The following is a 22,508-nucleotide window of genomic DNA, read 5'->3' on the forward strand; positions in this document are numbered from 1 at the left end:
ATGTTCTCTAAGGACCCTTCATCACTAACATTATATATTCTTTTTCCTAACATTCTGTGTTTTATAGTTCAAAATACTTTCCAGTTCTGACCTTCTCTTGGTCTATGTTTAAAGTATCTTATATCTCTGATATTCTTCGGTTCTATGTTCTAACCATTTCTAACATTCTGTATTTTGGGTTTTAAGTTTCTATATTCAAAAGTGCCTCTTACCAGAGTTCTGATAGTCTATATTCAGTTTAATTTAATTTAATTCAACAATTATTTATTGGGAACCTATTACATTCAAAGCACCATATCAGGCACTTGGGGAAGAAATAATGATAAAAAAAATGGGAGTTCCAGCCTTTAATTAATTTACATTTGGGGCAGAGACAAGATGGCAGAGAGAAGCCAGGAAATTGCCTGAGCTCTCCTTCCTTGGAAATAATGCTAAATCAAGCTTCTCAAAGAATTCTGGAGCAACAGAATCCACTGAAGACAGAGTGAAACATTTTTCTAGCCCAAGATAACTTAGAAGGACCTCAGGAAAGATCTGTCTCACTTAGGTAGAAGGGAGTGCAGCCCAGGGCAGGCAGTGTCTGGGCAAGCCAATGGGAGGCTCTTAGCCACAGCACAGATCAGCAACTGAGGCCCCAGATCCATGGTTCTGGCTCAGCAGGCCAGTGGCACAGCAGGCCAGCTGTGAAGCTTCCAGCGCCAGTGCAGCAGGCAAGCTGCCAGACCCAGAACCCAGGGCACAACAGGTGTGACTAGGCTGGACATCCCTAGTGTAGAGGACAACCTGCTAGCCCCAAGGGCCCTGGTGCAGAAAGCCAGTGACCAGGCCCCTGGCCCCCAGCACAAGAAGCTTGTGACAGTGCCTCCTGTACTCTAGGAGAAGAGCTCAATTTAAAAATTGACCAAAAACCAAAAAAGAGCCCTTACCATAGAAAGCTACTATGACCACAGGGAAGAGCAAAACACAAACTCAGAAGAGGAAAACAATATCAAAATGCCTACATGTGAAGCCTCAAAGGGGAGTATGAATTGGTGTCAAGCAGTAAAAGTCCTCCTAGAAGAACTCAAAAAGAATTTTAAAAATCAAGTAAGACAGGTGAAAGAAAAACTGGAAAAAAGAAATGAGAATTATGCAAGAGAATTATGAAGAAAAAAGAGTCAACAACTTAGAAAAGGAAGCACAAAAATTGACTGAAGAAAACAACTCCTTAAAAAATAGAATTGGTTAAATGGAAAAGGAGGTACAAAAGCTAATTGAAGAAAATAATTTCTTAAAAATTAGAATTAGGAAAATGGAGGCTAATGAGTCTACGAGACATCAAGAATCAGTCAAACAAAATCAAAAGAATGAAAAAATAGAAGAAAATGTAAAATACCTCATTGGAAAAAATAACTGACCTTGAAAATAGAACTAGGAGAGATAATTTAAGAATTATTGGACTACCTGAAAGTCATGATCAAAAAAGAGCCTGGACAGCATCTTTCAAGAAATTATCAAGGAAAAGTGCCCTGACATCCTAGAAACAGAAGGTAAAATACTGAAAGAATCTACCTATCACCTCTTGAAAGAGATAACAAAATGGAAATTCCAAGGAATATTGTAACCAAATTCTAGAACTATCAGGTCAAGGAGAAAATATTGCAAGCTGCCAGAAAGAAACAATATCAAGGGGCCACAGTCAGGATTACACAGGACTTAGCAGCTTCTACATTAAAAGATTGGAGGGCTTGGAATATGATATTCCAGAAGGCAAAAGAGTTCAGATTACAACCAAGAATCAATTACCTAGAAAAACCGAGCATAATCTTTCTGTGGAAAAGATGAATATTCAATGAAATAGGGCACTTTCAAACTTTCTTGATGAAAAGGCCAGAGATGAACAGAAAATTTAATCTTCAAATGCAAGACTCAAGAGAAGCACAAAAAGGTAAACAGGAAAGGAAAAAAAAAACAACAACATATGATATTCAGTAATGTTAAATTGTTTATATCCCTACACAGGAAGATGATACTTACAACTCTTGAGAACTGTATCTTTTTTAGAGCAGTTAGAAGGGGTATACATAAACAGAGGGTGTGGGTATAAGTTGACTTTGATATGATGATATTTAAAAAAAGGGTAAAAAAGGATTGTACTGGGAGAAGAGGAAAGGGGGAGGCAAAACAGAGTAAATTACATCACATGGAGAGGTGCAAAAGACCTACTACAGTAGAGGAAAAGAAGGGGGGGTGAGCATTGTTTGAACCTTACTTTCATTGAATTTGGCTCAAAGAGGAAATAACATACACACTTAGCTGGGTATAGAAATCTTTCTTACCCTATAGGGAAGTAGGAGGAGAAAGGGGAAAGAAAAGAAAGAGGGGGCACTGACAGAAGGGAGGGTAGATTGAGGGAGGTTGTGGTCAGAAGCAAAACACTGTGAGGAGGGAAAGGGTGAAAAGAGAGAGAAAAAGTATAAACAGGGAAAATAGGATGAAGAGAAAGACACATTTAGTAAGAATAACTGTAAATGTGAATGGGATGAACTCTCCCATAAATTGGAAGCAGACAGAAGGTGGGTTAAAAACCATAATTCTGCAATATATTATTTACAAGAAATACATTTGAAGCAGAAAAACACACACATAGCAAAGGTAAATGACTCGAGCAGAATATGTTATGTGTCAGCTGAAGTAAAAAAAAAAAAATGGAAAGCAGAGATAGCAATCCTGATCTCAGACAAAGCAAAAGCAAAAGCAAAAAAAAAAAAAAAGGCTAATTAAAAGAGACAAGGAAGGAACCTACATCTTGCTAAAAGGTACCATAGACAATAAAATAATATCAATACTAAATATATATGTACCAAGTGATATAGCATCCAAATTCTTAGAAGAGAAGTTAAGTGAGCTGCAGGAAGAAACAGAGAGCAAAATTATACTAGTGGGGGACTTCAACCTTGCCCTCTCAGAATTAGATAAATCTAATCCAAAAATAAACAACAAAGAAGTTAAGGAAGTGAATAGATTTTTAGAAAAGTTAGATATGCTAGACCTCTGGAGAGAATTGAATGGGGACAGAAAGGAATATCCATTTTCCTCAGTGATACATTGTACCTATACAAAAATTGACCATGCATTAGGTCATAAAACTTCACAATCCAAGGCAGAAAGGCAGAAATATTAAATGCATCCTTTTCAGATTATGATGCAATAAAAATTACATATAATGAAAGGTCATGGAAAGATAGATAAAAATTAATTGGAAACTTAAAAATCTAATCTTAAAGAATGGGTGAGTCAAACAACAAATCATAGAAACAATCAATAACTTCATCCAAGACAATGCCAATAATGAAACAACATACCAAAATTTATGACATACAGCCAAAGAAATACTTAGGGGAAATTTTATATCTCTAAAGGTTTACATGAATAAAATAGAGAAAGAGCAGATCAATGAATTGGGCAAGCAATTAAAAAAGCTATAAAAAGAACAAATTAAAAATCTCCAATTAAATACCAAGTTAGAAATTCTGAAAATCAAAGGAGAGATTAATAAAATTGAAAATAAGGAAACTATTCAACTAATAAATAAAATTTGGTTAATTTGATTAAAAAAAGAAAGAAGAAAATCAAATTACCAATATCAACAATGAAAAGGGTGAATTCACAACCGATGAACAGGAATTAAAGCAATAATTAGGAGCTATTTTGCCTAACTGTATGCCAACAAATTTGACAAGCTTAGTGAAATGGATGAATATTTACAAAAATATAAATTGCCCAGATTAACAGAAGAGAAAATAAAATACTTAAATAACCCCATTTCAGAAAAAGAAGTTGAACAATCCATCAATAAACTCCCTAAGAAAAAAATCTCCAGGGTCAGATGAATTTACAATTGAATTCTGCCAAACACTTAAAGAACAATTAATTCCAGTACTGTTTGGAAAAACAGGTGAAGGAGGAGTTCTACCAAATTCCTTTTATGACACAAGTATGATCTGATTTCTAAACCAGAAAGAGCCAAAACATACAAAAAAGTTCTAGACTGATTTCCCTAATGAATATTAATGAAAAAATTTTAAATAAAATACTAGTGAAGAGATTACAGCAATTTATCACAAGGATAATACACTGTGACCTGGTGAGATTTATACCAGAAATGCAGGGCAGATTCAAAATTAGGAAAGCTATTAGTGTAATTTACCACATCAATAACAAAACCAACAGGAATCATTTGATTACCTCAAAGGATGCAGAAAAAGTTTTGCCAAAATAAAATAACCATTCCTATTAAAAACACTAGAGAAAATAAGAATAAATGGAGATTTCCTCAAAATGTTATGTAATATCTATTTAAAACCATCAGCAAGCATTATGTGTAATGGGGATAAGGTAGAAGCTTTCCCAGTAAGATCAGGGATTAAATAAGGATGCCCATTACCACCACTATTATTCAATATTGTACTGTATTATACTACAATATTGTACAGCTTTAGTAATGAGAAGAAAAAGAAATAGAAACAATTAGACTAGGCAATGGGGAAACAAAACCATCACTCTTTGCAGATAATGTGCTTTAGACATAAAAGGTGATACCATAAGCAAATCAGGAAAGCAAGGAATCATTTACCTGTCAGATTCATGGAGAAAGGAAGACTTTGTGACCAAACAAGAGATAGAGAACATTACGAAATGCAAAATAGATAATTTTGATCACATTAAATTAAAAAGTTCTTTCACAAACAAAACCAGTGAAATGAAGATTAAAAGGAAAGCAGAAAGATGGGAAACAATTTTTACAGCAAGTGTTTTTGATAAAAGTCTCATTTCTAAAATATAGAGAGAACTGAGTCAAATTTATAATAATATAACTCATTCTCCAATTGATGAAAGGTCAAAGGATAACAACAGGCAGTTTTCAAATGAAGAAATTAAAGCTGTCTATAGTCATATGAATGCAACCTAAAACAACTCTGAGGTTCCACCTCATACCTATCAGATTGGCTAGTATGACAGAAAAGGAAAATTATAAATATTGAAGAAGATGTGGGAAAATTGGGATACTAATGCATTGTTGGTGGAGTTTTAAACTGTTCCAACTATTCTGGAGAGCAATTTGGATCTATGCCCAAAGGGCTATAAAACTGTGCATACCTTTTGATACAGCAATACCACTACTAGGTCTATATCACAACCAGATCATAAAAAAGAGAAAAGGACCTATGTGTACAAAAATATTTATAGTAGCTCTTTTTTGTGGTGGCAAAGAACTGAAAATTGAGGGGATGCCCATCAATTGAGGAATGACTGAACAAGTTGTGGTATATGAATGTAATGGAATACTATTGTGCTGCAAGAAATGATGAGCTTCAGAGAAGCCTGCCAAGACTTACATGAACTGATGCTGATTGAAGTGAGCAGAAGCAGAACATTGCATACAGTAACAGCAATATTGTGCAATGATGAACTATGATTGACTGAGCTCTTCTCAGCAATACAATGATTCAAGACAATTCCAAAAGACTTAAGATGGAAAATACCGTGCACATCCAGAGAAAGAACTATGGAGGCTGAATGTAGATCAAAGCATACTATTTTCATTTTTATTTTGTTTTTGCTTTTCGTGCCTTTTCCCTTTTGTTCTGTTTCTGCTTTCACCATGTGACTAATGTGGTAGTATGTTTACATGATTGCATGCGTATAACCTATATCAAATTGTTTGCTGTCTTGGAAAGGGGGGAATGGGAGGAAGGGAGAGGGAAAATGTGAAACTCAACATCTTATAAAAATGAATTTTAAAAACTATCTTTACATGTAATTGAAAAAATAAAATACTATTCCCCCCCAAAAAAGTTACATTCTATTCTAGGTCTTCTCAAACACTAACATTCTGTTCATTTATTTATTCATTAAAAAACTAATGATTAAACACTATGTGATAGGTACTGTGATAGCTACAGGGATACAAAGACAAACCTAAAACAGTCTTTGCCTTCAAGGGGCTTAGATTCCATCAGAACTGGGTGGTGGAAGGAATGTAGCTTGGGGATGAGAAGTAAGAATACGAACAACACAGATAAACAAATAAGAATTATTAATAAAATAAAAACATAGTAATTTCAGAGCTTCTGGGGACTGAGAGTGGGAGTAATCAGGGTGAGTATCTCAGAGGAGGAGGTATTTTAATTGAACCTTGAAGGAAGGTAGGAATTCTATAAGACAAAGATGAGAGTGAAGTATATTTCAGGCATGGAGTATAGTTATGCAAAAGCATGGAGAGGGGATATGCCTTTGTTCTAAGATTCATTCTAACTCTGAGAATCTATATTCTAATACTCCATATTCCAAAATGGGTTTTTAGGTAAAATTATGGAATCATATATTGTTTCCTCACAGCTATATAATTGCATAATTAGATGACCTAAAGTTGTTTGTGTGTTATTTTTTTTGGGGGGGGGGAGGTGGCAGTTGTTCTAACATTTTGTCTATGTTCTAAGGTCCATTCTAGCACTGATATTGTTTTCCAAAATCCCTTTCAGCTCTGATGATCTGTGGTCTATGTTCTAGAATGTTTCCCTTTACCAAGGAAATGTTGATTTCTTAGCTCTTCAGCAAGTGGTATTTGGGCATCTTTGTCCAGGCCATTTCAAATGGGGCCAATAGTAAGTAATGGCTGATAGTAAGATAAAAAATAGGGTGGAACAATTACCCTAGGAGATGAATGACAAAAAAGAAATGTAGAGGTTTTAATGGCAGAAGAAAGAACAATTTCCCTTCCTCTGTAAATATTTAATAGAGAACTTGACTGATTTCATTTATTTATTGGCTTATTCAACAATTTTTTTTGATACCTACTATGTGCCAGGGCATTATACCTTTTATTGCCAGATGAGAGGAATCCTCTTCACTTCACTTCACCCTTCAGGTTATTCCAGGATGATTCATAATATGATTATATGATAATAATTCTAGAGCTGCAAGAGACATAGAGGCCATCCATTCCTAACTCCTCATTTTATAGATGAGGAAACTGAGGTCCAGGGAGTTCAAGTGACCTGCCCTAGGTCACACAGGATAATGATGTCAACAACTCACAAAAACAAAATGCTTTATGTAGATTATTTCACTCCTTCCTTGAAGCAATTCTGAGAGGTACAACGTGTAAGTATTATTATCTACATTTTAGAGATGAATTGAAGCCTCTTGCCCAGGGCCTGCATTCCTGCCTCCTAATGAGACACCTCTCCTTCAACCTTGCACTCCCACTCTTGAGACCCAGGGCTCTGATTCGTAGTCTGTCTATCACCTTATCTTACCTAGTCACGGGCCTATCCTAACTACAACTTCCCTCTTTGTTTCCAATTCTTGCTCTTGTATAAAATGTTGTCTACGCTTGTTAGGATGTAACCTCCTTGAGGTTAGAGACTACCTTGTTTGTATTTGTATTCTCAGTGCTTGACACTTAATAATTTCTTTTTTCATATATTTTGCTGAGTCACTAATTCATTTGCAAACTGATCCTTTTTTGAAGGCCTAGCTCAGGTAACCATTCCTTGTAGGCTTCTTGGATTCCCCTAGCTCATAGCATAGGTGGAGGATGACCCTATTTCCATCATCAGATTTTATTGAAACATTTTGTCTGAGTCTCCCTCAAGTTCCTGCTTTGCATTGTACTTATCTGTGTACCTGGCAATACCTTTACTATCTGAATCTAAGCTTTTTGAGATCAGATGCTACCATGTTTTATCTTTGTATCTCTAGGATTCAGTATAGTGCATTGGACATACAGGTGATGTAGTAGATAAGAGTGCTGGGCTTGAAATTAGAAAGACCTTAGGTCAGATTTAACATCAGATACTTACTAGCTATGTGAACATGGGCAATTCATTTAACCTCTATTTGCTTCAGTTTCCTCATCTCTAAAATGGGGATATTTTTAGCACCAATTTCACAAGGTTATTTTGAGAATCAAATGAGATAAAACACACAAAGTAGTTTGCAAACCTTAAAGTGCTATACATACATGCATATATAGAGAGATATATTATCATTGCATGAAGAAAGGTATTAATAAATGCATGTTGAATGTTGGAAGTGTCAGATCTCTGACTCTTGGAGTGTCTTAACTAGAAGGCCAGTGGTCTTTCTACTGTACTGTGATGTATCAAAACTCTTGTACCTTTTACAGAGACTTTGCATAATTTCTGCTAGGCATCTGACTGCAGGGGCAGCTGGAGAATGTGAGTAGATCAGTATTGTCCATCTCCGTCACTGGAAATAAAAAGCAAAACAAAAAGTCAGAGCATGTAGGATGACATAATTTGTCATGTATAAAGAAAGCAGCATATTTCCACAAATTATTACTAAAGATCTAAGTACAGAGTGACCAAACTTTGATTTCTGGTTTCTTCATCTGTAACACTGGGGCAGGGAGGAGAAGTGGGAACAATAATCCCCGCTATGCTACTGGTAAAATTCCCCCAAAGTCCCATTTCTTGGTGTTCCCTCCTTCCTCTAAGTTGCTGAAGTACTCTGGTCTCTCACTGAGCCTGGTCTTTTATTTCCCTGTATTGTGAATTATTTGTTGATATCTGTGTCTTGCCCATCTCAGCACAGAGCCCTGCACAGAGTAAAAACAGCCATTTTGAGAAAGATGACAATAAATATTCTCATGATTAATTGAAGGAGAATGATTATAATATCAAACATGTAACAAGGAATGTCAGAGCTGGAAGTGATCATAGAACATAGAATGGTAAAGATAGCAGGTCCTCTAAGGGTCATGTAGTTTAGGCTTCTCATTTTTAAGATGGGGAAATTGAGGGTTTCAGAAAGGAAGTGCATGCAGCACAGTGAGCTGTTGGCAGATGTTTTGCAAAATTTATTTATTCCTGGCTTTAGTGGAGAGACAAGATTGTGAAGAATTTGAACTTGTTCCATAGATATCGAGGGGCTATTGAAGGTTTTCTTCTTTGTATCAGAGTGAAGTGATTAAATCAGTGCCTTGCAATGATTGTTTAGCCTAAGTGTGATGATTCCAGGAGTCTGTGTTGGAGGCTAATATATCTATTGTAAAGGTAATAAGGGATTGGAGTGAGGCCTCTGGTACTAGAAAGAAGGGGATAGATGTGAAAGGTAGATTATGGAGGTAGAAATGACAGATCTTGCCAAACAAATGGATATGGGAGTAAGGGAGAAGGAAACATCACAATGGGCACTGAAAATTTTGAGCCACTATTGGGAGGATCCATTGACAAAGAGACAGGGTAGTAGAAGAGGGTGGGGAGGGGAGGAACACGATGAGTTTGATTTAAGAATATGAAGCAAGTACATTTCCTTTGCTGACCTTATTTGTAAAGATTGTGAGCGTGTTTCAATAATGCATGTGAATGCCTGGGAGTCAGATGACCTGAGTTTTAGTCTCAGTTCAACTCCTACCTTCCAACTTAACATCCTGTGATCTAGGTTTTTAATTCCCTTCCTGTACTAATATTTTATGTCGTAAGGTTCCTTCCAGCTTGGTCAATCTGTTTTCCATAGTTTAAGTTTCATTTTTGCTTTATATTTCATTGATACATTTGTTTTGAAATGACCACAACTTCCTGAAAGATCTAGGCCTATCATAGTCCTCCTCCTCCTCCTCCCCCTGACCCCAGGTATCATGGATACCAAAGGTACTTATGCATTTTCAAACACTTTATTGATGCCATCTTTTTTTAAATACTGCTTTCAGGTTCCAACCCATCCCTCCTCCATTCCCCATCCAGAATATTACAGTTTTTTTAAAAGCATTTTTATGTCTATTATGAATTCATTTATCCCTCACTTTGAGGAAGTTGGTAGGGCTAGTGTTATCCACTTATGACAAAAGGAGAAATTGAGATCTAGAGTGTGAAAGCAACTTCCTGAGGACAAACAGCAAGTTAATGGCAGAGCTAGGATTAGTCTCTAGATCTCCTAACTCTCAGTCCAGGGCATTTTCTAGTTTATAAAGTTAAGTCTGTGCAAATACTGGGAGATAGAGCTTTTTGGCTAAGTTTTCTAAGAAGATAAAAGCTTGGCATTACCTTGCTTGCAAGGGATATGACTCATCAGGCACTTTAATCATCATGAACAAATGCTGTACAAGAAAATATTTCTCAGCCTAGAGAGAAATGGCAGCCTGCTTCTCCTCTAATACAAAAATGGACTCATTTTCTCCCTACATATGAATGGATTGTTGAATCACACTTCAGGAAGGACTTTAAAAACAATCTAGTAGAATCCTCTCCATTTTGCAGAAGAGATCATTGAGGCCAGAGGGGACAGTGAACTGAATCCACGGTCATAAAAGCATTCAAAGGGAGAACTGGGACTTCAATGTAGGTCTCCAGTCCCTGATACCAATTCCCTGCCCCGCCCCCTCTCGGCCTCAGCATTCTTTCCACTGTACCACAATGCCTCAATTAATAGCCAGGGATTTCTTAGTTCCTCTTCTTCCAGGAAAAACAAAACAAAACAAAATTTAAAAGGTCAGAATTTCCTGTTGCGGAATCCTCCACTGATAAAGTGGGGTTTGGAAAGATTCTGGGGAAGCATACATGGGATTTGGTATACAGTTTGATGATATTTTTACCTAGGAAGCCTGTGGTACTGTGTGTTAGCCTCCAGTATCCTCTCCAGCCCTCCAAAGGAAGGCCTTTCCTGAATATTTGTATGGTAGGGACTACAAACATCTGTTAGTGCTGACCCCCTTCTCTCCTATGCAGGGAGGAGCTGGCTCCGACCTTTCCCCTTCCTTTTTGGAGAGTTTTGAGAAGCCCCCTGGGGTAATTGCCATAAATCAGCCTAAATCCCCTGGAGAAGGTGAAAGACAGAATAGCAAACAGGAAGAGAGGAGTCCCTTTAACAGCTGCTTACTCTTAGAACTTACTCAGAGGAAGGTATTGACCAAGGTGCTCAGCTAGAGAGAGAGAAAATGGGAGAGACACATTGTGTGATGATAAGGAATGGAGAAGTTCTTCAGAGTGATCCAGAAAAGAGGCATTCCCACAGCCACCTAAGGAGACCCTTAGCATCAATGGTGCGGTTTATGTGGCCAGAGGTAACGCAACATCAAGTTGAGATTGTCTCATGGTTTCCTGGTCCAGGACATGTATATAACAGGGGTAGCCCAGAGTCCTATATAACTGAATCAAGGCCCAGTTCTTTAAGAGTTAGATCCCTCTCCTGGTGAAGAGGGATGAAAAGCTTGGGATAAAGAACCAGAACCTAGGACAACAATAGGAACAAGAAGGATAATCCTGCTAGGAACAAAAACAGAGGACCATATCAGGGACAGGGGAGAGAGGGAATAATAGGGAAGGCACAGTGAAACAAAGAGCACCATTGGTGAACCAAGCATTAGAATGCAGTTGCCCATAAAAGAGCAAGTAGGTATCAGAACATCAATAGAGAAGGACATATCCCAAGTCCTTTTTGTTAACATTGCCCAGGGTAGTATTGTAAGTCACAGGAATTGTACAAGTCTGGCTCAATCCTTAGTAGCAATTATGAGTTTCCGCTAACAACCAGTGAGATTAGTAATGCATAAAGAGTAGACCTGTACCTCAGGGGCTAAAGAAAAAGAAATAGGGGCAATAAAGGAAAGATTCAACCAGAGTGGCCAGTAGAATTTAGAAAGAGATGGTTTTCAGTTCATAGTTAAGGAGGAAGAGGCTCTGTGATCATCCTTTAGAGAGATATCCCTCAATTTCACCATACTTCATTCTATTAAGTTCTTAATGATTTTTACTGCTTTGTGAGGCATATTTGGGTGAAAAATCATCTTTCTACCAGGGCAAACCTCTGAGGCAGAAGAACTTAATGGGTTTAATATAAAGGGGGTGAGTTTTCACTTAGGTAGGTTGGTTTCATTTCCCATCTCTAATTATCACGGGCGGGGAAATGCTAGGTATTGGCTGATTCAAGATACCATAATTGAACCAAATAAGTAACATATACATTTATCACAAATGAAAGTTTGCAAAAAAGGGCAAGAAGGAATAGGAAGTAAGAAGAGGGGGCATGCCCCACATTCAGAATAGAGACATCCTGCTACAAATCAGCCTTGCTAGTTTCAGAGAGACACATAGGTGCCAGGTTTTGTGGATTATCATAAGGTCTTTGGGAGAGGAACTCATCAGAATAGAGTGTCTCAACTTTCTTAGACTCATATATGAACTCTTTATATAGTCTCTACTTTGTAAAAAACAAAACAAAGAAAACAAAAATTTGTTCTGTTTTTGAAGCCTTATGAAACTGAGTGCTAATAAAGTGATCTAATGGTTATAAGCAAGAAAAGGCTTGAGTGAATGCTGAAAATTAAACTAGAATCTTTCACATGGGGGTGGGGCACAATGAACTAGAAAAGTGAGGGCTCCCCAAAGTAACCCTTCATATGAAAAGAACTTCTATCATATAGGTTACATTTATATCCTTCTCCTTCCTCACCCCTCCCTTTAGGAAGATTCCTTTAAGGACAGGGAGAATGTCTTCTGACTATTTTAAAACCTTAAGATCCCTTTCCTCACAATTATCCTAGAAGTCATCCTCTATTATTCCTATTTTGCAAGGAAGAAACAGGTACAGAGAGAGAAGTGACTCTTTCAGGGTCACACAGATATGAAATGGTAGAGACAAATCCCACTTAGGCATTTTGCTTCTGACTCTAAATCGCATGCTCTTCACCCTACTCTAGGCTGCTTCTCTAAAAAACCCACCTCCTTTCCCTAAAGAAAGCAGCCAAGAGTCAAGGTTAGATTTACAACTGGGGCCACATCATATATGTGTATGAGGGTAAAGGTGGTCATTATGCCAGTGGTGGATGGATTAGTTGCCTAGTATAGTGAATTATGTAGCCTTTAAGGCAAAGGTTCTTTATTTTATTTTATTTTATTTTATTTTTTTAATTTTTAGGCAACTGGGGTTAAGTGACTTGCCTATGGTCACACAGCTAGTAAGTGTCAAGTGTTTGGTCTGAGGCTGGATTTGAACTCACTCAGATCCTCCTGATATGCACAGGAATTGAACTAAATTAAAAGATTGTATACCCAGTTAAGATTAGGGTTATAAATAACCAAGGATATGCATAATAAATGCACACACAACACATACATACAGGAACAGACACACACCCAACACATACACACATGCACACAGGAATACCTACATTCACAGAGATGCACATGCGTAGAGACTTTGTTAGATGGGTAAGTATCTAAGGGGAGAAAATAGGCAGTTGGCTTTTTTGAAGATAGAGACTAAATGAATACCCCTCCCCTCGGGAGAGGAGGAAGACATTCCTCCCCACCATCAAAAATGTTCCATATTGGAAGAATTGTTCCTAGAACCAAAATTTCTAGAACAGTTTCACAGAACCAAACAGAAATGTGCATGATGAAGATGTGTGTCTCCTAACCTTGTTCTATTCTTCTTTGTCAAACTCTACCTTCTCTTCATCTATCCACTGCTCCACCTAGCTTCCCCAAGGCAAAGGTTCTTGATCTAGGATCTGTGAATAATTTTCACAGGATACATGAACTTGGAGAGGAAAAAATAATTACATCTTTACATTCACTAACCTCTAACTGAAATTCTGTATTTCTTTTGTGACAGATAAAATCTGAAATAAGTGAAGAAACAAAGACTTGAGCTTTCAAGCATATTGATTTACTAAGCAACACATGTCAGTTGCAAAATAAATCAGGAATAGGTGTCCTCAGCTTCACATCGAATCCTGAATACAGGAGGAAACAGATTTTTATGTATTAAAAACTATTTGTAAAAAAGACCAATTAATTAAAAGAAAACAACAGGACATAAACCAGGATACAAGATTAAGTAATCTGATATGTAATTGGAGGAGAGATTAGGGGCTTTGCAAATTGGAAGGGGGAGAATAAACAGATACAATTTCTTGAAATCAGAAAAAGAAGTGTCCCACTTCCCTCTAAGTGTCTGTATTTGATTGAAGGAACAAGGAAAAAGTAACTGACTAACACGGGGCCAGTTTTCAGATAAGACATAGGGGCTGCTTGAGATGTATACTTGTGAGAAAACTACTTGCATCAATCTTTGGATATGACTGGGTTTCTTTTTAGCATAACTTAGTTGAGGGTCTCTAAACAACAGGTAAAGGTGGTCTGGCTTCCCAGCCACACTGGGCTACATTTAAACAATGCAATAAAGTTTTTTTTCACAATTGAATAAATTTTTCTAACAAGACAGTATGTGTTGTGTGTGTATTTATTATGCATATCCTCAGTTATTTATAACCCTAATCTTAGCTGGGTATACAATCTTTTAATTTAGTTCAATTCCTGTGCATATATATTCCTGTGATTGTGTCCCTTATAGAGCTCCAAAGCAGTCTTCTTTCTCCCAGTAACTACCCCAGATTCCAATAGAAGCATATATCTTATGCCTCTGGGACTAGTTCCTCCCTGAAAAGAAGGACCTATGTATGGGTCATCAGCACCTTTGTGTCAATTATTTTAATCCCTTAAATATCCAAAGAAGACCTGCCTCTGTGAGTGAGAGTGTGTTTGAGGCGTGGAGGGAAAGAAGAGAATAGATTTTATAGTTATGGACTGGGAGGGACTTTAACTCACAGAAATTCACCTGGAAGGGACATTGAAATAATCAGACCTCACATTTATATAATATGTTCAGGTCTGTTTTCAGGTATATTAACTCATTTGATCCTCACCTTCTTGTGAACTAGGGACTAATATCTTCATCTTACAGATAAGGAAACTGAGTTGCAAAGAGGTCATAGTATCCTAGATCTAAAGATCCTCTATTCCAACCCCATCATGTCAGAGGTGAAGAAACAAGGCCAGACAAATTAAGTAACTTACCCAAGGTCATCCAGGTACTAAGTGGTAGAGGTAAGATTTTTGCTCCCAATTCCTCTGACTCCAGAGCCAGTATTCCTTTCCCTGTGTTATTTACTCAGGATTAGAGAGGCTAGTAATATTTGAGATGGAATCTGAATTCAGGTCTTCCTGACTCCACATTCAGCACTCCACTAAATAACACATCTGGGAAGGACCTTAACACATAGAACTTGGACTGTCAGAGCTGGAAGCAACATCAAACTCAGAATATCACATTTGGAAGGGAATTTAAAACACAGAACATGGAATGTCAGAACATTAAGGGAACTTGGAATATAAATCATAAAATGTTAGAGCTCTGAAGAATCTTAGAATGTAGAATATAGAATTTCCAAAATGAAGGAGAACTTAGCTTACTTTACTGAATGGTTTGGGTTTTAGAGTTGCAGCAATGGAGACAAGCAGTGCTACCTTAAAATTCTGTCACCAAAGGTGCCCCAGGAAGAATATGGCAGGACCTGTAGTATTGAGACATTGTCAAGGGCCAGAGGAAAAAGTGGTTGGTAAGGGATCTTCTACATCTTAGTTATGAGACCTAGTATCTTTGTTTCTGAACCTTAGCCTCCATTTCTTCACCTGTAAAAGGAAAGGACTGGACTAGATAACCTCTAAGGTGCCTTCCAGAGTTAAAATTTTGTAATTCTGTTTCTTGTTTTGACTTTGTCCCATGGGCTAATCCTGAATTTGTTTTACAGAGGCTAGAGTTCAGTTATATAGTCAGCAAGGAGTAGATGCATGAATGGGATTGGAGATGTGTGTGTGCGTGCGTGCATGCGTGCGTGCGTGCATGCGTGCATGCGTGTGTGTCTGTGTGTGTGTGTGTGTGTGTGTGTGTGTATGTGTATGTCTTGTCTACCCAAGGGAAGATGAAGGTGACATGTCTACCCAGTTGAGGAAGGAGGTGACATTACAGACAGGGTAGATCTCCGTGCCCTGACCTTTGGAAAGTGTTTTATGGTAGGCAGAAGCCCTCTTTTAAACTTTTAAGTGCTGATTGCCCTCATTGCCTGAGCAAAGATGAGGATGTAACCAGCAAGCCCAATATCCTTGCTGTCTCTTCAATTCAGAGTCTTACAGTGTTACATAAAATATTGTTTTAATTTGTATTGGCCTATGTTACAGATCAGGGTTAGGCTTACATAACCATCAGAATTGGGGGGAAAATGTAGAACAAAGAACATAGAATGTCAGAAGGAAGTACCTTAGATCATGGAACATAGAATGTTCGGGCTAGAAAAGACCTTAGCACATAGACTGATACAGATGCAAGGGCTATTAGAATCTTGCCTATAGACTGCTAAAGCTAGAAGAAGAAAAAACAGCTGACATTTACACACACTTTAAGGTTTATAGAGTTTTATATACAATTTTTATTTGATCCTTACAATTATCCTGTAGTTTTTCTCCATTTTACAGATGAAGAAATTAAGCCTCAGAGAGGCTTTGCTCATGGTCACACAACTAGTGAGTTTCAGAAATCAGGATTCGAACCCTGAACTGTCTTGATTAATCCCTTCACTCTTTCCACTTTACCACACTGTCTTTCCAAAGGTAAGTAGAATATACTGTCAGAACTGGAAGGGATTGTGGGGGTCACAGACCAAAATCATTTTACAAATGGGGAAGCTGAGGCCTAAAGATTAGGTGTAATTTACCTGAGGCCGCACAGTGGGAGAGCTAGAACTTGAATCCAGCTTTTCTATCTCCCTATCTAGGGTCAGGTGAGTCTTTTTCTCCCTCCTGTCATGTGAATAACTCCAAGAATCCTGTTTCCTCCTATAATTCTTTGCTAATTTTTTGTCAGCCCAAGGTCCCACCCTCTCTGAGTGAACATCTCTCAGTACTTACTTGCCTCCAAGAAAAATAACCATTCTATGGTTTATATCCAAGGGGAATAATTGCTTTGTTTGCTCAATTTCTAGCGATGTGTAGGTAAGCTCCTCGGGGGCAGGGACTGTCTTGTGTATTTATTTTCTTTGCACCCAGGACAGTGCCTGACGAAAATAGGAAATTAAAAATGCTTGTTAGTTTTGCTTAATTGAAAGCTGTGACACCAGAGCACAAATTTTTATTTTGTCTTTAAATCTATTGCTCTTGTCATTTCCAGATTTTTGACAGTATGGTTGTTGCTAGGAACTGTACCATTCTTTTGTCTCAATAGCTTCCCAGCCATAGGTCAGCATTCCTGTTATATACTTTGTTGTGTTGTTCAGTCATTTTTCAGTTGTGTTCAACTCTTTGTGACCCCATTGGGGATGTTCTTGTCAAAGATACTGGAGTGGTTTGCCATTTCCTTCTTCAGGTCATTTTACAGATGAGGAACTGAGACAAACAGGGTTAAGCGGCTTTCCCAGGGTCACACAGCTAGTAAGTGTCTGAGTCTGGATTTGAACTCATGACATATTTAATTTCTGTAGTTTTGGCCCCATGCCTTCTTGGTTTCATTCCTTTGTCATTCATACAGTGATAATTGCAACCCTAGGATGCTAGATATGCTTCTACTTTCTCTTATTATAAATGAAATAAAGTGTGGGGGGGAACTTATTAATTGCTTACTATGTGCCAAGCCCTATATTAAGTGCTGGGGATACAAATTAAAAAGTGAGACAGTCCCTGCTCTCAAGGAACTTCTGTTCTAATTATGAGATAACCCATAAAGAAGGATTCAGTTTCATGGCAGATAGAAAGGTCAGGTGGTCTTTAGGATATGGCAGACAAAATAGTAGGGAAGATGGCAAGGTTCCTGAGGATCTTGGGGAGTCACAACAGGGTATCTTTAACATCAGAGGTAGGGATGCAGGAGTCAGCAGCATCTAACCTGAAATAGGCATATATAGCCTGGTGGGACTGGGAAATGGGGAATGAGTTTGGGATGGGGAAGGTCTCTGGTTTCCTGCTATAAAGACTGGTGGTGGGCTATTCCCAGGCAACCATTGGCAATGTGACCTATAAAAAAGTTCAAGAGACATAATTTCTGAGTAATTACTAGTTTTATTAATTATGGCTAGCAAGTAATTAATAAAAGGGTGGTCATTTGGCTTTCTCTAATAAACCAAATACCCCTCATGGGATTCCCTCAAATGCCCTTGGAAGAATGGGTGTCCTTAACAGGTATCAATCAACACCGCCTGGTTAACAATGAGAGAATGAATATTATAATGAGAGGTGGGCTTATTCTAATGAGGGCCTGGTGACAAGACTCTGATCACTTGGTCTTGGACAAAGAGACTTTACCACCCCTATCTAGGTCAATCTAGACTAAAGGGGGAATCCACTTCTACTCAAACCTGTCTGACTAAAAAGCAATGGGCCGGAATTCACCAGACTAGAATATCTTTACCTTTTGATCAGATCTAAGTTTTCCCAGTGGGTAAGTTTCACCCAGATTTCATCTCTTTATCAGCTCATGCACTTCAAAGACTGTCTTAATAACCTACAGGGGTGGATTTCTGAATGAGGAAATGAGAAGGAAAAAAAAAATCCTGGATCTCCCCAATAGTAAATGGTTATTAATATAAGACAGAAATAATGATGTTTAGAGGTCAGGGATACCAATAAGATGGAGATGGACATTGCCCACCTCTCCCCTTTTGAGGTTTTTCATAAAACAGTAGATTGGTTTCCTCTTCTAATTAAATTTTCATGGATACCTTGTATATTGCTTTGAAATCTAGTTTTCATGTCATTTCTTGCTATCTGATACACATAATTTCAGAGCGGGGACAAAAAGGACAAATTTCAATGGTCTATTCCTGCAGAGAGGCAGATGGAGCTCAACAGACAGAGTAAGGTGAAACTACCAGGTCCTCAATACTGTAAAGGAAAACAACTTTCAAAGAATACAGAACACTGATCAATGCAGTGATCGATTGTAACTTCAGAAGACCAATGGTGAAGTATGTTGCCCACTTTTGGAAAGAAAGATAGTAGACTAAATATATAGAATTAGATATATGTTTTCAGGCAGAGCCAATGTATGAATTTATTTTACTTAATTATACTCATTTATTATAAGAAAGGGAAGGGTCAAGTTAGTAGATAGTGATAGAGATGCAAAAAAAAAAAGAAAAGAGAATAAAAACCATTCAAATATACAGAAAAAACAAAGAAACAAAAAAAAAAGAAATTCAGAAAGGGGGAACAAGCAGTGTAATTTTTAAATATTGTAGTAAATTTAATATACACTTAAACTGCATGGAACAGAAGTCTAGAGTTTCTTATGTGATCCTTTTGCTGTTGTTCTTTGTATTTCAAAATGTTTGTGGTTGATGATTAGAAAATTCAATTTTTTTTTTAAAGGCTACCAGAATATTGTGGCACACAGTAAGCACAGAATGATTCAAAGAGCACTGATTTTAGAGATAGGAAACCTGAGTTCAAATCCTGATTGTCACCATCTATATGACTTTAAGTAAGTCATTTTCCCTTCACTAAGCCTCTATTTTCATGTCTATAAAATGAAGTGGCCCTGCTAAGTGCGAGATCAGTTTCAAATCAAGGGTCCCTGCCCAATTAACATACACCAATCTTGTCATGTGACTTCTCTTGTAGCCTACTTTCCATAGACCTGGCTGGGTCAGATTATTCTTTACCCTATTTCAAATAGTTACTGTTGAAAGTTACTGGTGTCAGTTCATAACTTACAATGTTGCAGAGGATGGCTGAACAATCAAACTCCTTATAGGATATCCCTCATGTAAATACCAGAAAGGTGCAGGTTTTGCAAACAATGCTGTACAGTATATAATAAATAATCATGTATAATAATTTATAAAATTATTACTTATGAATTTATTTATGAGTTTACTGTTTATAATAATTATTATAAATAATTAATTATTAAATAATGCTGTACATGTTTTCCATCATATGGTTGATTGGAAAGTATAAAGAACACAAGATTCTGCTATGTATAATGTGTGCTGATTGATTGCAAAAAAAAAAAGCATCTGACTTGATAGAATAAAAGCAGAAGCAATTGGCAGATGTTCTAAAGAAGGAAATGTAAGCTTGATGCCAAGTCGTAACTAGGATGGAGGCAGCTGGAGCTTTGTCTCATGTGTTGTCGTGGGGTTGGGGAGATACTTGCTGTCCTCAGCATTCTGAAAAACCTCATGGTGACTTTAGCTTCTGTAATATGATTTGAGGGAGAATGTGGATTCTAAGAAAGAGTGAGGAGCAGGCTGGCAGAGGACAGGAGACAGAAGGGACTGATTGTTCCCTCTTCTGGTGTATCTACTCCCCTCCCCTTGCCCTTTCCCATGGATAAGCAACACAGGAAGGCATTTGATATCCTTGGCACCTTTGTCCACCCAGACAGAATCTTGTCAATTGAAGTCCTTCTCTTACTTTGTTCAGCAAGTGTGTCATATCCAGAGTTCCCTGAGGGCTTGGTTTGTCCTCATCCAACACCCCTATCTAAAGAAATAATTCCTTTTATCCAGAATTCTCAGGGGCCCCTCAAGGAGACCATTTCCCTGGAAGAAATGAAGTCTGCAGAAATGCATTGCTTTCCTGGAACAACCCAGTCTATGTTTTTGAAGGGTCTGGACCTCTGAGTGCCCTTTCTCTATGGTCTGTGGAAGCACTTTCCTGCCTGAAACAACTCAGACCCCATCTTTGTAGAGTTGAGGACCTTTAAATACCATCTACCCTTTATTCTCTGCCATGCTATGCACAATGATCTGTTCTGTGCTGCTTGGTATATGTACACGTGTGGAGAATTGCAGTGGAGCCAAGATGGTCGAGTAAAAGCAGAGCCTTGAGAGTAAACACCTTGCTCTTGATCATAGCACCTTGGGAGAACTGAAAATTTACAGGTCCCTAGAAGTATCTCTGAAAACAGCTGCACAAAACCCTCGAAACTTGGGACAGTGCATTCTCCACACTAGAAACAGACCTCTACCTTAACAAAGAGTTTATAACTTAAGTAATTGACTGGGATCATGATCAAGCAGTGCAAAAAAAGTCAGACTATAGAATCTTACTTTGGTGACAAAGATGAAAACATACAACCAGAAGAAGACAACAAAGTCAAAGTTCCTACATCCAAAGCCTCCAAGAAAAATATGAATTGGTCCCAGGCCATGGAAGAGCTCAAAAAGGATTTTGAGAAGCAAGTAAGAGAAGTAGAGGAAAAACTGAGAGTGATGCAAGACTTGCTAAAGGAGCTTGCTAAAGGAGACCCAAAAAAATTCTGAAGAAAATAACACCTTAAAAAATAGCCTAACCCAAGTGGCAAAGGTCCAAAAAGCCAGTGAGGAGAAGAATGCCCTAAAAAGCAAAATTGGCCAAATGGAAAAGGAAGTCCAAAAGCTTGTTGAAGAAAATACTTCCTTAAAAATTAGAATGGAGCAATTGAAAGTTACTGACTTTATTAGAAATCAAGACACTGTAAAACAAATCCAAAAGAATGAAAAAAATAGAAGAGAATGCAAAATATCTCTTTGGAAAAAAAACTGACCTGGAAAATAGATCCAAGATAGAGAATTTAAAAACTATTGGACTATCTGAAAGTCATGATAAAAAAAAAAAAAGAGCCTAGTCATCAACTTTCAAGAAATTATCAAGGAAAACTGCCCTAGTATTTTAGAACCAGAGGGCAAAATAGAAATTGAAAATATCCACCACTCATCTCCTGAAAGAGATCCCCAAAGAAAAACTCCTAGGAATATTGTAGCCAAATTCCAGAGTTCCCAGGTCAAGGAGAAAAATATTGCAAGCAGCCAGAAAGAAACAATTCAAGTATTGTGAGCTCTCCCTCAATCCTCTCCAAATCAGGATAACACAAGATTTAGCAGCTTCTACATTAAGGGACCAGAGGGCATGGAATATAATATTCTGGAGGGCAAAGGAGATAGGATTACAACTAAGAATCACCTATCCAGCAAAACTGAGTATAATCCTTCAGGGGAAAAAATTGACATTCAGTGAAATAGGGGACTTTCAAGCATTCTTGATAAAAAGACCAGAGCTGAATAGAAAATTTGACTTTCAAATACAAGACTCAACTGAAACATGAAGAGGTAAACAGGAAAGAGAAATCATAAGAGACTTATTAAGGTTGAACTGTTTACATTCCTGCATGGAAAGATAATATTTGTAACTCATGAGTCCTTTGTCAGCATTAGGGTAGTGGGAGGAAAAAAATTATATGTATAGATAGATAGATAGATAGATAGATAGATAGATAGATAGATAGATAGATAGATAGATAGACAGACAGATAGATAGAGGGCACAGGGTGAGTTGAAGATGAAGGGGTGATACCTGGAAAATAAAATTAAGGGGTGAGAGAGGATTCTACTGGGAGAAGGAGAAAGGGAGAGGTAGAATGGGGTAAATTATCTCATATAAAACAGATGAGAAAAGGCTTTTACAGTGGAGGGGAAATGGGGGAAGGTGAGAGGGAATGAAGGAATCTTATTCCCATAGGATTTGGCTTAAGGAGGGAATAACACACAATTGGCCATGGAAATCTATCTTGCCCTACAGGAAAATAAGGGGGGAAGGGAACAAGAGAGCAGGGGATGATAGAGGGGAGGGCAGATTGGGAGAGGGGAGAATCAGAAGCAAACACTTCTGAGGAGGGACAGGGTCAAAAGA

Source organism: Vombatus ursinus, unplaced genomic scaffold, assembly GCF_900497805.2.
Source record: "Vombatus ursinus unplaced genomic scaffold, bare-nosed wombat genome assembly UNPS02014863.1, whole genome shotgun sequence".
Taxonomy (NCBI): Eukaryota; Metazoa; Chordata; class Mammalia; order Diprotodontia; family Vombatidae; genus Vombatus; species Vombatus ursinus.